The sequence below is a fragment of the Aquila chrysaetos genome, chromosome 15 (genome assembly GCF_900496995.4).
Source record: "Aquila chrysaetos chrysaetos chromosome 15, bAquChr1.4, whole genome shotgun sequence".
NCBI lineage: Eukaryota > Metazoa > Chordata > Aves > Accipitriformes > Accipitridae > Aquila > Aquila chrysaetos.
Genome location: NC_044018.1, coordinates 22,838,770 through 22,854,006, shown reverse-complemented (window position 1 = coordinate 22,854,006; position 15,237 = coordinate 22,838,770). Strand labels below are relative to the sequence as shown.

General features: G+C 39.5%; 1 protein-coding gene across 3 annotated transcripts in view; it reads right to left on the bottom strand.

Annotated features, from left to right (window-relative positions):
• The window catches only part of ARHGEF10 (Rho guanine nucleotide exchange factor 10), a 120,275-nt gene that overhangs the window by 90,749 nt on the left and 14,289 nt on the right, over nt 1-15,237 (bottom strand). The window lies entirely within an intron of this gene.

Below are 15,237 nucleotides of genomic sequence, written 5' to 3'. Positions count from 1 at the left end.
TTTTTTCCTGAAAGATACAAAAAATCCTGTAGAGCTCTTCCAAGTGATTCAAGACAATCACAGCATTCTTCCCGATCCAGCATCCATCTGACTAGGCTGTACTACTTGCTGCTTACCAGTAATGGGGAAAAGAAGACAAAGGGGGTGGTGGTGGTGTTTTATTTCTGGTTTTTTTGGTTTCTTTATGGTTTCAGTATGTCTGCGTACTTCAAATTTGGAAAACGCAAACCTGTGAAATACTAAGTAGAGTGGGTTTTGTGATTACCAGTGTGTGAAACGTTGGCTAGTCACGCAGGCTAGGCTGATAAGTAGACGGCAGTCACAAGCAGGGTAACAGCCACGTACCCACAACTTCTCACGTACGTGCACGGCTACCTGCCCCTCCTCTCGCTGTACTAAGCGAACCACAGCAGCAACCACTTCAAAGACATCAACTAGCTCTGCCTGCGCTTGGTATGGTGGGAGGAGGGGGAAGATGAGGTTACTGGGATGAGTTGATCCTTTCTGCAGGATTAGGCCACTCGGGCAACTGGGGCGTTGCTGGAGCAAGGCTCAGCTGAGAGCCACGAACCCATCTGCTCACTGGAAGTGAATTCTAGACACTGGCAAAAGAAAAAGCATGTATGCTTATGAAACGCCCGAGCCACGCAGGGAAACATTGCGGGAGCAGCAGGCTCCTCTCAGTTTTTGCGGCTGCTAAGTTACGGAGCTTCTGGATCCAAATACTTCCTTGGGGCACATAAAGGTAAGTTAGGTATCAGATGCCTGATAACTCCCTACTCTAGCACTTTAGCACTGATGCAATTCCCCAGGCACTCAGGTCCAGCGCAGTGCCATTTGTCAGAGGCAGACAAGACCTGCCACTGGCAAAAAAAGGTAATTTGAGACACTAAAAGCAAAAGGAATGACTCAGGACCCAGGAGCAAAACCTGGTCAACCGATGCACTCTTCCCCGTCAACATGCCTCCGCATTCCCCCTGAAAAAGCAACCAACTCGTATTTTATGATTGTGGGAAGAAATCTTAACATAGGAATTGATTTTCTCAACTTAGGTTAAAAAAAAAAAAAAAAAAAAAAAGGTGCCACCTAATTTTTTTCTGTAATGGCTGTTAATGGCTGCCCTGTTTCGTTTATTCAGAAACATTTACTTTGCATCATAAATAAAGAAGGCACAGAACCCTGTAATTGGGCACTACAGCCTGGAAAGATTCCCTAAATCACATCACTGATGGGACAGTGGGTTACGATTACAAAACAGACAAAAAAAAAAAAAAAAAAAAAAAAAGAGAGAAATTCCTTTCTCAGATTACACATCCTTCAGAAAGGGCAGACTGGAGACAAATATCCTCACTTCAGAAAGCAAGTCTTAAAACTGTATTTCAGCGTTGCATCACTTCTGCATTTGCTTAATTCTGCAGGTATAAAGATAAACTTTAACCCTTTAAATGTACTGATGCCTTCAGCCTCATACTTAATAAAAATATTCTCCTTTAAGCTTTTAATCTCAAGGGCATACTATTTCATTTGACAGAAAAAGTATTTTAATAACAAAAATAAGGGGGGGTGCTTTTTGCTTCAACTGAAGAGATGCTCAGCACTGCAGATAAATACAGATTATGTCATACAATAAAAGACATCTTGAATAACTACAGTTTTGAAAATATGTTCTTCTTCCACAGCTGTGTTATGTCAAAACAACACACATGCACACACACAAAAGCACTTGTGAAGTGCTACAATAAATTAGGAAGACACACAGCATAGTTCCACTTGGGCTGCATTTGGCTACAAAAACCCACCCCAGATCTTGCAAAATTTCATGCTTACAAAGAAAGCCCCAGTTCCTCCAACCCTTTAACTGTAAATCAAAAGGATCAAACCAAAAAATGCATTTCCAGGCAACTGTGTTTGCAGAAAAAAAACTGTGGGGCTGAGGAGGGGATTTCCAAAGGCAACCCCCCCCCCCCACCTCAAACAATCACATAGAGGACAACTACTTTTTTTTTTTTTTTTTTTTTTACATCATTTTAAAATGCTTTTTTTTTTTGCCAAAGTAATAATCACAGACTGCTTAGGATTACAGAGTCTGCCTGGAATTACGTCGAATAATTAAATTAGTTACTGAAAAACCAATTTGCCCTTTCACCACTACTCACATCCTTAACTTTACGCATGCCAACCAGAGCAATGAGAATACAATAATTGATTAAACTTTCTCATCTTATGCCAATACCATTCTCAGCATTTGCTTTGCAAATGCTTCAGGGAAATTCTTGCATTTCTAAAAAATTCTATTTGGAGTTTTAAAGCATGGAAAAAAAAAAATCTGATATAACGGAAAAATTGCCTTCAAGTTAAATTAAGTGTGAAAGTGCAAATTTAGGATTAGAAAAAGGAATATATACTCTCATAACTATTAGCACAACACATGGATTTATGACTTTTTTCTGTGGTATGTTATTCAGTGCAATGACTTTTTCTTAAGCTCACTTCAAAAACAAGCTAACTTAGGCTGTGTTTACAGATACCTGCTGGGGCATAAGCAAATTTAAACAATTTTTGGTTGCACTGCCAATTGCAAAGCATTCTTTGCACTATCTGCTGCTTTCCCATTCATTTTCCTTAATTTATAGTTCACTGTATTAGAGCTAAAGAGTTAAGAGTGACATTAATTTTAAAGCTGAGATTAAGTTTGTGAAGCTTCATTGAAAGTTTTCTTCAACAGTTTATTTTAGAGATACAGAAGTAAGACAAAATAGCTCTGTACTTACTATCAAGTGCACTTTGAACACAGTGCAAACACACAGGGGGAAAAACAGGCACCCCAAAACTCTGTCCTCCCTTGCAATTGTGTAAATCAGAGATGATGTTGAAGAAGTCAACTGAGTTTTATCATGGTTTTCCATGGAATAAGGAAGAAAGAAGCAGAATCCCAAGCAGGAACAGTTCAGCAGTCTGGAGCATGGTAACAACAAACCTGGAAGCCCTGGACATAAATAGGCACGCTGCCATTAAGAAATATGAATATTTTATGTTATGTTTTAAGGTTTGAAAAATATCTTTAGAAATCAAAGTAAGGCTTCTGTATAATTAGGAATGTCACCCTTGCAATCAGTTGTAGTCTTATTTTATTTTTTTTTTTAATTAAAGTTAGCAGGGAACTATGGAACAAAAAGAAATGCATCTATTATATTTGAAAGAATCCATGACAAAGAATTTTCTAGAGACTGAAGCAAATGATAAATGTGCATGTTCTTAGAAGGGAAAACTATTTTTTTTTTCCTCCCTTTAACAGTCACCTTTCTTCCAACACTTTTTTTTTTTTGGGGGGGGGGGGAGATCTACACTGTACTCTCTCTTGTATTATTCACTGAATGCCAAATTTTCTTTTTTTTCTAAATGATAAACATTTTTAGTCACTTTTACCATATCACCACCTTATACACTTATTTTCTTCATTGGTCAGTGTAATGCTTCAGATGGAAAAAATCTAATTATTATTTAGTGAAAAAAATATTAATATAAATGAACCTAAAGCAGACTGGCAGGAGCTGCTTGTTCTTATTCTAACATGCAGTTTTAAAACATTTACCTTTTTTACTCATGTATTTTGGATTGCAACAAGACACTTGGGACTGCATAGACCCACCTTCCTTCAAACTGAATTCCCCATGTTTCAACTTCCTACAAAGTCTTGAGTATCCTGACATAAGCAAAACTTTTCAGTAAAAAATACTAAAAAAAGTTTCCCATCTTAGAGTATTTTTAGGTATTACAAAATTTGGTAACTTACGAAGGTTACAAATCAAAGCAAACAGCCAGGCATAGCAATCTGAGTGCTTATTACTTAACTGTGATACATTCCAGAGATTTCTCAGATGAGATACACTTGCCTTTTCAAACCCTTATTTCTAAAGGGTTAAAATCTGCCGAGCTCCTTATGTAAGTGCACAAGGCACTCGATAGAAATAAGAAATGGAAGTGTGCACATACCAGGAAATAACTGAATTTTTAAAGTTATCATTACTTTTGTAAAACTAACCATTTGGGCCCAAACATACCATGCTGACTGTGCTCCACGATGAACAAGCTCTCGAGCTGTTCACTTTTTTTCAGGTGAAATTTCGTAGCAGAGGCTTGGTGTTTGTCAGGAAAGTGAACCTTGTGCTAGGAAACACTTGTGCCTGCAAAAGTTCCCCGATTTGGCCAACTTGTAAGCCTCTGGAAAATAACGGTTGATTCATATTCAGCAGGAACTTGCAGAAAGGTTTTAAGAGACTCAGTCACCACTGGACAGCCTCTAGCTTCTCCCAGCTTTTTAGCACTCATAGACTGCATTCCTACAGCTAGAAAGCAACATGGTATTTTCTACCCGCTCACGTCTCCCACTCGTGACCACTACTTCTTTGGTATCAGGAGAGAAAATCAAAGTTAAACCTTCTTTCGTGGTGGTACCCGGCTCACACGTCTCTTCTGCCCTTCTTCCCCAAATGACAGCTCTCCCGGCGGGGCGAGGGGCGAGGTGTGCAGAGGGGCTGGCCAGGGCAGGAGGGACCCCCTAAGAGGAAGGCTGGATTTTAGGGGCAAGTGCTCCTGCCAACACTGCCCTTCACTGACACTTCCAAGTCACAGCGTGACATTTGCCAGCACACCGCCGGCACCCATGAATCAGCTCCTCGTATGGTCACGCAGGTGGAAAGCGTCTATAATGCTGGGGGAAAGAAAAGTCTAAAGCAAAACCGTGTATGCAAAAAACACAGGGGTGAGCACTCCTTCCCATGGGAAGCAGATCAGAGCCAAGGACTTTTGATGCCCCTTTCGCTTGCAGTTGTGCTAAGCTGGCGCTGCAGGAAACCCAGGTCCCTGCGGTACAGGCACGCTGCTAATTATACACAGCTCGTGCACACATCCAAGGCATGACCACAACGTCTGCATTACAAGTCTCTGCGGAAAACAGTTACAAAAAAAAACCCCACCAAAATTAAACAGTACACATTCATGCAAAAAGTGTTTCCAGTGATGGAAACAAAAGAAAAACCACATGAATTAACAGGCTCTCCCTGCAAATAAACAACAAAGAAATAAGTAAAAATGCTTCTTTAGTATTTCATAAATACACACATTACATACTAATTATGTTGTCAAGCATGCACAACAGATATTATTACTCTGGATAAAAAACAAACTCAAAATTGAAGTCAAAAGAATGATGAATCTGGCTGCTCAAGTTTCAGAGAGAGACTGCTAACAGCAGCATGCCTAATACTAAAGAATTTCATTTCTTGAAATAAAGCCCAGATCTGTGGACGTTAGGAAAGATTTACAAATACCAAAAACGTTGAACATTACAAACTACTCACAATGCTAAAAATTAGGCTTTAAGTTAGCTTGTTACAAAAAAATCAAAAGTCTAAAATAAAAACATTAGACATGAACTAGGCTGTAGCGGCAGCAACACCAGCAGATCTGGACTCCTTTGTAACTCCACAAGACGCTTTTCAGCACTGGCTATGCTATAATCAGAAAAGCTGCTACGCAAAATCAGCATTTTGTGACCATTTACTTCAACTCCCTTTATGCTCGGCACACTGGTGACACTGGTATTGCCTGCCACAGCCAGAAACGTAGACCAAGCCTGGTCCCAAGCAGGTCTTTTCCACCTCAGCACCATACTAGTAGATTCTGCCATTAAAATTTCACCAAGAAATGTTGCTGATGTGCAGCAAGTGAAGTCCTTAAAAGAAGATGCTGTATGGCAAGTATGTACAGCCATTATAGATCTATATATGACAGATCACTATCTACGCTAAAAAACACCTATCCATATTAAAGGCTATTAGCTTTCCATCAGTATTAAAGGAATACTAATACACTTAATAGTACCAAGGTTACCAGTCTGAATTAGTATAAATGCCACCAGGCACCTAACACGGGGTATAGCAGTCAAAACACAAAAGCTACCTTGCTGTCTGACTTGTCTGTTGGCAGAGATTGGTGCTGATGATGGCTGCGTAGCCGAGCTCAGCGTCAGCTATCGTGCATACAAACTGCTGAACTCGCCTATAACATGCTGCCAAATGGACAATCCATGCAGGGAATGGGAAATCCAGAGAGCTTAAATAAAACAGAAATCAAACAGCAGAAGGACCACAAAGTCACTGGGAAAATGAAGTATCCAGCTCTGGCAGTGCAGGGATGGAGCATGCTGGCTAATCATAGGATACAAAAGGAAACTTTCTAGGAAATGTAGCTGTCACCACGTAGTTGATATATTTATGAAAAAATAACCCTTTTTAAGGAAATTTCCACCAGTGAGAGCAGTCTGGCTTGTTCTTTATTTCTTCACATTTTTTTCCTAGCAGGTATCTTCTATTAACATCTAGTTTTCCAAATAATTACTTTTTACATTGAAGCAATTACTGTTTAATGGTTTGAGGAATATGCATTTCTCTAATATAGTCTATTTAATTCTAATTAGCAATCAGCTGATAATACCTTGGACTGAAAGGACTTTAAGAGTAATTGGGAGTCCCATGAAGCAGAGAGTGGCAAAAAGAGACCCTGGAGGCCTAAAACAGGGAGCATGAGATACCACTTCTACAGAAAGAAAACATACAGTTCGGATAGATAAACTTTGTATCATACTAAAAAGAGCTGAAGCCCACCCAGAGCAAAAGCTTAAGTATCCTAGACCTTGGATCATGTCTAGCAACATCCTTCTACCAGGCTGAGATATTCTACATATGAAGTAGCAAGGGATTTGACTTCATTTTTGAATCATGTTTCTTTCTCTATCTTGCCAGCAACCGTACATACTTCCTAGACCAAACCTTCAGATGACTTAGGCAAAGGGGTGCCTAAAATCTGGGTCATTGGTCCAGGCTGAAAACCCTTTATCTAGCAATGTGAAAACTGAAGGACTTGCTGGCACTCCCCAAAAGCAACACTTTGAACACCTAAAAGCATCCAACTTCCTTATCAGCATCGGAGGCGTTCATACACTCAGCCTCCTCCCGTGGCAACGGCTCAGGCCAGGCTCAGAAGATGCACGTGGCTTTAGGGATTGATTTGCCTTTTTGGACACGCTGCCACAGGTTCCTTTTTCCCAACAATAACTCCATCTAACACTCCCAGAGCACTGTGCGCAACCTGTTCACACGCTTAAAAATAATTTAGATTTAACTATTTGTGTTTTCTCCTCAATGTATTCTGAACAAGGAAACAATCTAGAAATCAACCTTTACAGCAATTTACAGCATCTTTTACTACAGAAAAATTTATAGACTAGAACAGAACAGTTATGTCCTGTAAATCCAGGACAATAGTGGAAATATTTTGGATTTCAGCTGACTTCTCACCTACTTATTTCTGTTGTTACCCCTTCACCCAGCCTAAAGAGCACTATACAGATAGACTGATTTGTAAACACAGTTTAATATATGCAAAGTTTGACAAATCCATTATCCCAGCAACTAACGGGGAGGGAGTTTTATAGCATCGCCTTTCTTAGCATTTCTTTTAATTATTGTTTTAATGCATCTTGCTCTTCTTTGTCCTAACATACTAAGGTCCTATTATAGCTCAAAAAAAGTATACCTGGGGAATTCAAGCAAACTCACGAAAACAGTAATTCTTACATCAAGACTCACTAACTGAACTCTCCGAAATCCTGTTTTACCATACCCTTTTAACACAGCTTCTACCAGAAATTCTATCGCCTTGGTGGACACTGGCTTGGGCAGGGCAACAGTAGCGTTTCCTTGGGACCTTTCAGTCCATCAGCCTCAGAGTCCTTCTCATTGCCTCCTTTAATTAGCCACGGGAGGGAAAGGAAGCCCTGCCTTGGCCCCAACATTGACCGAAGATGACTGCCATAACCAAACTTCATGATTCAGAGCTTCAGCCAGTCCACATGGAAGTCAGGAAGGAATTTCTTCCAACACGAAGAGTCGTCTTAAGAATCTGTCTGGCAAGCGTTCTTCATGTGCAAACATGAGTGGGTCACCGACAGATATGCAAGTAGGAAAGAGCAATCCCAGCCAAAGTTAATTTTACTTCCACCTTCCTTTGCAACACAGAGCACTGCTAAGATCCTCCGGACACGTTACACTGAACCACTTCACTGCTCCCAGGGCAGCACCTGGATTTCCCTTTGTCTCTCCCAGCAACATACACAACTGGGAATACAGAGACTGGGAAGTCACCCATCAGTGGGCATCCCCATCGCACAGGAGCACACACGTCCTTCTTCCAGCCCCTGGAGAAACCCGTACCAGCATAACAGAAGATTTTTCAGGAACTATCATGCTTTCACCTAACTAAAGTTATTGAGCTCAACAACAGACTATTTAACAATGAGATGTATTCCTGCAACAACCCTTCTTTGGCAGACTAAACCATCTTCTGTATTCATTTTAATGGAACTATGACAAGGTCGCATTTCCTGGAAAGATTATTTCAATGAGGAAGAAAAAAGAAAATCTATACAGGGGGTTGGAGGCTTCTTCCCCCCAAAAAAGTTTATCACGTATGTCTTCCTCAGATTGCTAGGCATAGTTTCAGTTCCTCTCTGCAGCAACAGCATGCAGTGCCTAATAAATGTTTCATTCAATAATTCAGACACTTTATTTAACTTATCATAATGCAAACAAGTTTTTACCCGTGCTCATGCACAAGATAAAAGAATTACAACAATGTATAAAAAAAAGTTAATCTCTCTGTAAACTCCAGAGTAGAATCATTAGAGGCTTTAGGCATGGTTAGCGAATATTTACCAGGATCACTGAAATAGAATTAAAAAAACCCAACCCCCAAAAATCCCTCAGTTATTTGGCAGCAATTTATCCTGGCCAGTTAATGCTAGATACAAGTCCTAAAAAGGCAAAAGCAGCAAAGAAAAAAAATAATTCACATCTCTCCTTATATGTTGGCTCACTGAAATAAAAATTTCAGAACTAAGCTTACACAACTCTTCATTGAAAGAACACCCCAAAATCAGTACAAATTCCTTTACAATTTGCTTGTCTTTTAAGCAAACAATACTAGTTACCCCAGACCAAAGATAAAGTTTTGCTGCAACCCCTTGGAAGCCCTTTATCTCATCATCAATCGCTCTTTTCAACGAACATGCCTGGGCCTTGTCCCTGCACACAGCTAGCAAGTCCAGCACTAAAGTCACCTTACAGAGCAGCTGAGTGAATAGAAAAAAACAACTTATTCAGAAAGAAAACACCAAATACTATCAAAAGGATGAAGTCAACCTCTCAAATCTATGGCAGTAAATCACATCTGATCATTTAACGCAGTATAAACATTTAGCAAAGATTTTACTGTATTACTTCAAAACAAAATAAGATATTACATCTATGTAAACTGTGTTTTCTTTGTAGATGCTAAAACCAGAATTTTTTAATTAATCTATTTATTTTCTTTCTATTTCTTGTTTTTCCCAATGCTCAAATACACTTGGCTAGAAGAAAAAACACATAATTAGGAGTAACATGTGACACCATAGCTCCATTTTTGCAATGGGAATTTTGTTGTTACTCTTTGTTACACAGCTTGTCTGAATTGTCACACAAAATAATTGATCCTTACCTTAAACAATGCATTTTCCTTTATTTACTGAGAGAAATGTGATCTTTAGAAATAAATAAATTGTTCTGTTACAGATGGGATGTCAGACACCAGCAAGCTACTGCCAGCTTCAAAAACAAGGGACCATTCATAACTACAATTCATATTCTGTTCTCATTCTTCTGAAATCTTGGCTCCTCTTTTACCATCATTTGTAACTGTCTGTATGCTGAAAATAGATATCTAACAAACAATGCCGTTTAGCCCAAGACCAACTCCCTTTATAGCTGCAGCTTAATTTAAGCAGTGTTCTTCTTTCAATCCCCCAATCATAGTAAGTAACGTCTTTTTATTTTACTGTAGTCCAAAATACAAGCTTAGGTCCCCCCAGTGTTCTTCACTTCCATAAACCAAATCATAAAACACACAAGTGCTTTTCTTGTCAATATTATAAAAGCCCCAGTTTAACTGCCTCTTGTCTCAGTCACAAAAGTAGCTTTTCAGAACAGTTAAAACCTAAGTAAACTATGAAATCATTCACTAAACAGCACAAAAGGTAACTAAATAATCAGAAAGAAATATATATAGGACACAGAATAAAAAGTAGTTCCCGTAGCATAAAAATACAGTTGTCTCTACAGCAAAACACAGCAGCCATCCAGCAGCTCCCTATTAGGGTTAATCAAAAACTTTTCTAAGTTTTTTTTTGTTAGAATATGTAAAGTCTTCCCAATAGGAACTTTTATGAGAGTACAGTTGTTCCTATTTCACTCTTACCCGCAGACTCAAGCCAGACTTCCTTCTCAGGGACAGAGGAACTATGACTATTTTAGTGTTCCAGCGCTGGCAGGCAAACGACAAAAAATAACTGTGGAAAGACACAATCACAGCACTCGATCACATACAGGATATCCAGATTTAAGTCCTTGGCCTCTTTGCTCTATGTCCCTCCATATCAGGAACAAAGAAATATCCCACTCACAGTCCTAGAGAGCTGATCGTTTGTATAAAAAGGTGTATAAAATGCTTTTATGATCGGTGTCTAGGAGATATCCTCAGTCTGTTTTCAGTTTAAAAAAAAAAAAAAAAAATTCATTCAACTGACGAACATCTTAAATCCCAAACTTCAGCAGAACAAGGTTTCTCACCTAGCTTTACCCACGGTACTGGGGACAGTGGCGTAGGTGAGTGAACATCCAGCTCTCCACTACACCTGGTCTTTAAGGGCACCTCACACTTTCCAAATGAAGAGTTACAAGTGATTCTCTCTCAGGTAAAGAGAGTATTTGGCAGTAATACAAAGACTACGCTATCAAATTCATTCTCACAATGTCCTTGTACAAACGCTGAAATTTCAGTATTTCACTTTAAAATGTTATTATAAATAATATGTTGATTTCCTATTAATAGGAAACAAAATATACCATCTGCTCACAATTCAAGAACTGTATGGCGATGCAGCCATACTCCAAATCTCATCACTATATATTAAGCTACCCTGATAGACTCAATTAATTATAAAACAGAGCTTAAAGCTTATTTTAGGTCTTAGAACTGTTGTAAAAGGCAACTCAGTGTAGGACAACTGAGATGAATTCTTGGCAAGTACACTCAGTATGAGGAAATACACCCAACGTTTTCTAATAGTTTTCACAGGGAAATCATGAGGTATAGCGCCATGTACCAGAACTAGAGACACACATATTCAGAGATGAAAATGCAAAACCAGAAGAAGCCTATCTGACACGGAGCACGCTCCCGCCCGCAGCTCCCCCTGTGTAAGCAGCTGTTTGTCAGGCATCCATCCTGCTGAGCAAACAAAGCTGGTCCTCCTTTTGAAACAGGCCCTGATAAACACCTCTTCAGTCCTCACTTACAGAAAAGGTCTTCCACTTTGCAGGATCATAAGATGTTTTTCAAGTAAAGAAATGAAAAACAGCCAGAGACCCCATCTCCTAATAAAGTAGTAATAGCACAAGCACAGGCCATCACACGTAAACACCATCCTAGCATTAAACACCCAATCCCCCATCCTAGCTGGTCAGCATGAAGACGACTCCTCTACAGCAGAAGCACGATGTGATTCCCGATCCTCAGAATTACCAGCTTTTTAATTCCTTGCTGCCAAGTCTGCAGTCCACAGCATATCCTTTTCTTGTCTAAATAGGTTTGGTTAAGGACACTCCATTACAGCAACCAATTAAAAACATAATTATAACTTACAGCCATGATAAAATTTGCCATTTTCATTTAGCTTTTAAAAAGGGTGGGGTTTTTTGTTGATAGAGGGAACAAGAATCATCCTCTATTTTATTTCACAGAATAGCCATGGAAATTTTTTATGTATGAATCTTAAATACCAGCACTTTGTGCATAAATTCATATGCACAGACACACTAAAGAAGGGAACACGAGCTAGTACTATCATCTCAAGTGTCAATTTTGGAAGCAGTTTTTTGGATTATGCTCTTAGCCAAAGAAGCCTTTGCATCTACCCCCCTCCAACGGCCCCCTGGGTGCTAACACATGCATTCATTCAAAATATACAGAGAAAAATACTAGGGAGTTTTTAACCATGGCTAGAAGAATCTCTTTTTAAAGCAGTCTGGAGGAAGGAGCAGACGGGCATTAAGTTTTCTGAAGTTACTCAGTACTTGAATTTGCTCTGGGGTAGGGGAATTAACTAGCATGGACTTGCCACTGCCTAATTAACAATGCATGAATGGAATATCCAAACAGCTATAAGCAGATATGTTGCATAAGCATAATAAATTAAATAAAGGTAAAATATGTTATATCTTCTATGCTTTTATCGCATGTAGTTTTTCCCTATCAAGAAGTGGCGGAAGAAGCTCTACTATTGACCTTAACTGTACCTTAACTTAAACAAGGTATAGATTCAGATGGTTATTGCTAATGAAAAGACATTATTTAACATGAATTTAATCACATAGCTTTCATATACATTCTCACAGCATCCCCATGACAAAGATGAAGGTTTACCATTATTTCTCCCCTTTTTATATGTTAGGATTGATACAAATAAATTTGTGGAATTTACTTGTTAAAACCATGGAAAGCCTACTTGACAAGAATAAAATTGAGATTTATAGTGCAAGGTCTACACCTGTAAATGGAAAGGAACCCACATGACTTTCAACACTACAACTACATTTGTTAGGACAACAAATAGGTAAAAGAAAAAATTCCCATGATGTCACAAGAACTTTAAAAAAAAAAAAAAAAAAAAAGGCAAGTGATTTCATCTGTGGCCCCAGTTCAGGATTTCAGAACCCTTATGCAAAAGCTAAAAGTATTTTTTTATGATGTATCAAAGGGTCCTGCACCCAGCACACAGAGGGAGCCTAATCCTCATTACGAGCCACAGTAACCCACCCATGCGCCCACTGTCTGAAGGCACTGGCAGGTGCTGCTCATCCCTTCTGAGCAAACACCATGGGTGGCCACTGTATATGCATGCAAAAAAAAATTCAGCCATTACAAAAAAATCCCATGTGTTTCCTTCCTTTAATTGTTATGTGTATTTGCAGTTGTACTTGGCCCTAAAATCCACACTTATTTTCCATCTGCAAAATGGCTCATCAGAATTATCTAGAACGTGAACTAAAGTGTATTTTAGTGTAATTATTAAGGTTTATCTTCACTGATATTTCCTTCATTAATACGCTATTTAAAGAGAGTTAGCAATGGTAAGGTAAAAAAATATACAAGTTCCAATAGTTTCAGACAACGCTTTTTGCGGGGAAAGCATCCACTGACGCAAGACCAGGTAGAGCAGAATCTCAATTTATGTTAAATAAATCTAATCCCAGCGTATTAAGGAGTGACATGTCTGAAAATAAGGATGCAATACACATAGTTCTACATGCCACAAAGAGCCTTGCAGAGAAAGAACCCAAATTCTAGAATCATACTGAACTACGCCACCCTGAATTTTTGTCATAGTGTCCCACACACTGACATACTGCACAAAGTCGGAGCCGTTGCAACCATTATTAGCTGTCTTTGAAAAACGGCAGCCCCTGCTCAAGTGGAAATATTGATTCCTTAGGGAAGACTCTTCCCCCACAGCACTACATTTCTTTGGAGATGGATTATCCAATAGAGACAGTTTCACAGTAACTGTCACTAAACAAAACAGAGCTAAATTCAGGGTCCTGATCACATGGATTAGGCCAAGGACAGGAGAAGCATTTTTGCCAACAATAACCTCAGTGATATCTCGGAGCGTAAATAAAACTGTCAATAATGCTGGCCAGAAATCTAACCCATTAAAAGCTGATTTCACAACTTTCTGCTTCTTTCACATTCCAAATTTCCTAGGTAGTATCTAGTAAGAGATCTCTATCTGTGGCAGTGTCTAAGCTACAGAGAAAGCAGTTTTGATCTAGGATGGCAATTTCCAAATTCCTGAAGAGTTATGACTGAACAAAACTAATATAAATCCTCTTTCATACTTAAATAGCTTTCTGTAGGTGTAATTTCTGTGTGAACAGGAAGTAAAATGTCCTATAAGCAATAATTATTTTTATACATATAAATATATACATATATCAATGTATGTAATAGAGTGCAAGTCCATAAGTAATAATGACCTATATAAGGGACAGATCAAAAATTTATGGGAAAGTCACTACCTATACAAACTATACTAGCAACTTTACCAGCTAGTAAGAACAGCTGTGCTGGGTTCAACCACAGGTCTCCATAACCCATGTCTCCGTAAACTTGTACTTTGGGATGATCAGAACAAGCATACAATACTTCTCTTACGAAGTCTCCCAGCATCCAACTACCAAAAGCCAAATCCTTTTAAGACTTAAAGTACATAATAACAAGCACTACACAAAGGTGTGCTTACAGGAAATCAAACAGGAAAAAAAATAGCCACACACTATATCCTTTTAGAGAGAGCATAAACACAGAAGGCAACGACACGGTGTCTTTGTAGACCCTACCTTTGTGCCCTCTGAAACCTGGGCTATACCAGTGGCTACCAGCACGCAGCAGGCAAAGGGCACCACGCGCTAACTTCGCAGAACCAGCTCTATAGTCCAGCATGCATAATACTCTTCCATAATGCTGTGCTCTGACCACACAGAGGTTCAGCTGTGCACGCTTCCCCTCTGCTTCCCACGGGAGTGCATGCTGGCTAGAGAACTGCAGCACCAGGAGAAGGTCCTTCAGCTACAGCCCTCGGCAGACATCGCCCAGATTAAGTATGCTTGGTGGAAGCAGCACATGCCCTAACAGAAAACAACTCACCCCTCTCTGTCGTCTCAATTCAGACTCCAAATCTGTCCAGGCGTTTGGGACACTGGTCCAAATATCCTGCCCGTGCCACAGGCTTTGGTTGTTTTTTCTCTACAGGGCACCATGTGCACGAACGCTTGAGGCTGCCAAAGCACACGACGAAGGTGTGATGATACACAATGGTGCCTTAGAAAACACGTATTTCCAGATTTGGACTATAAGGACCATCGCTCCCCAGGTTTCTTCCTGTCATGCTCTCGCAACACCAGCAAGCAAGGTCCAAGAACAAGACAGGGTAGATGACAGGAACTCATGTTTCAGCAAAATACCACTGGAACCAACTCTTAAGGTGATACGGGGAAAAGGAGCATTGGGGAGGTACAAACA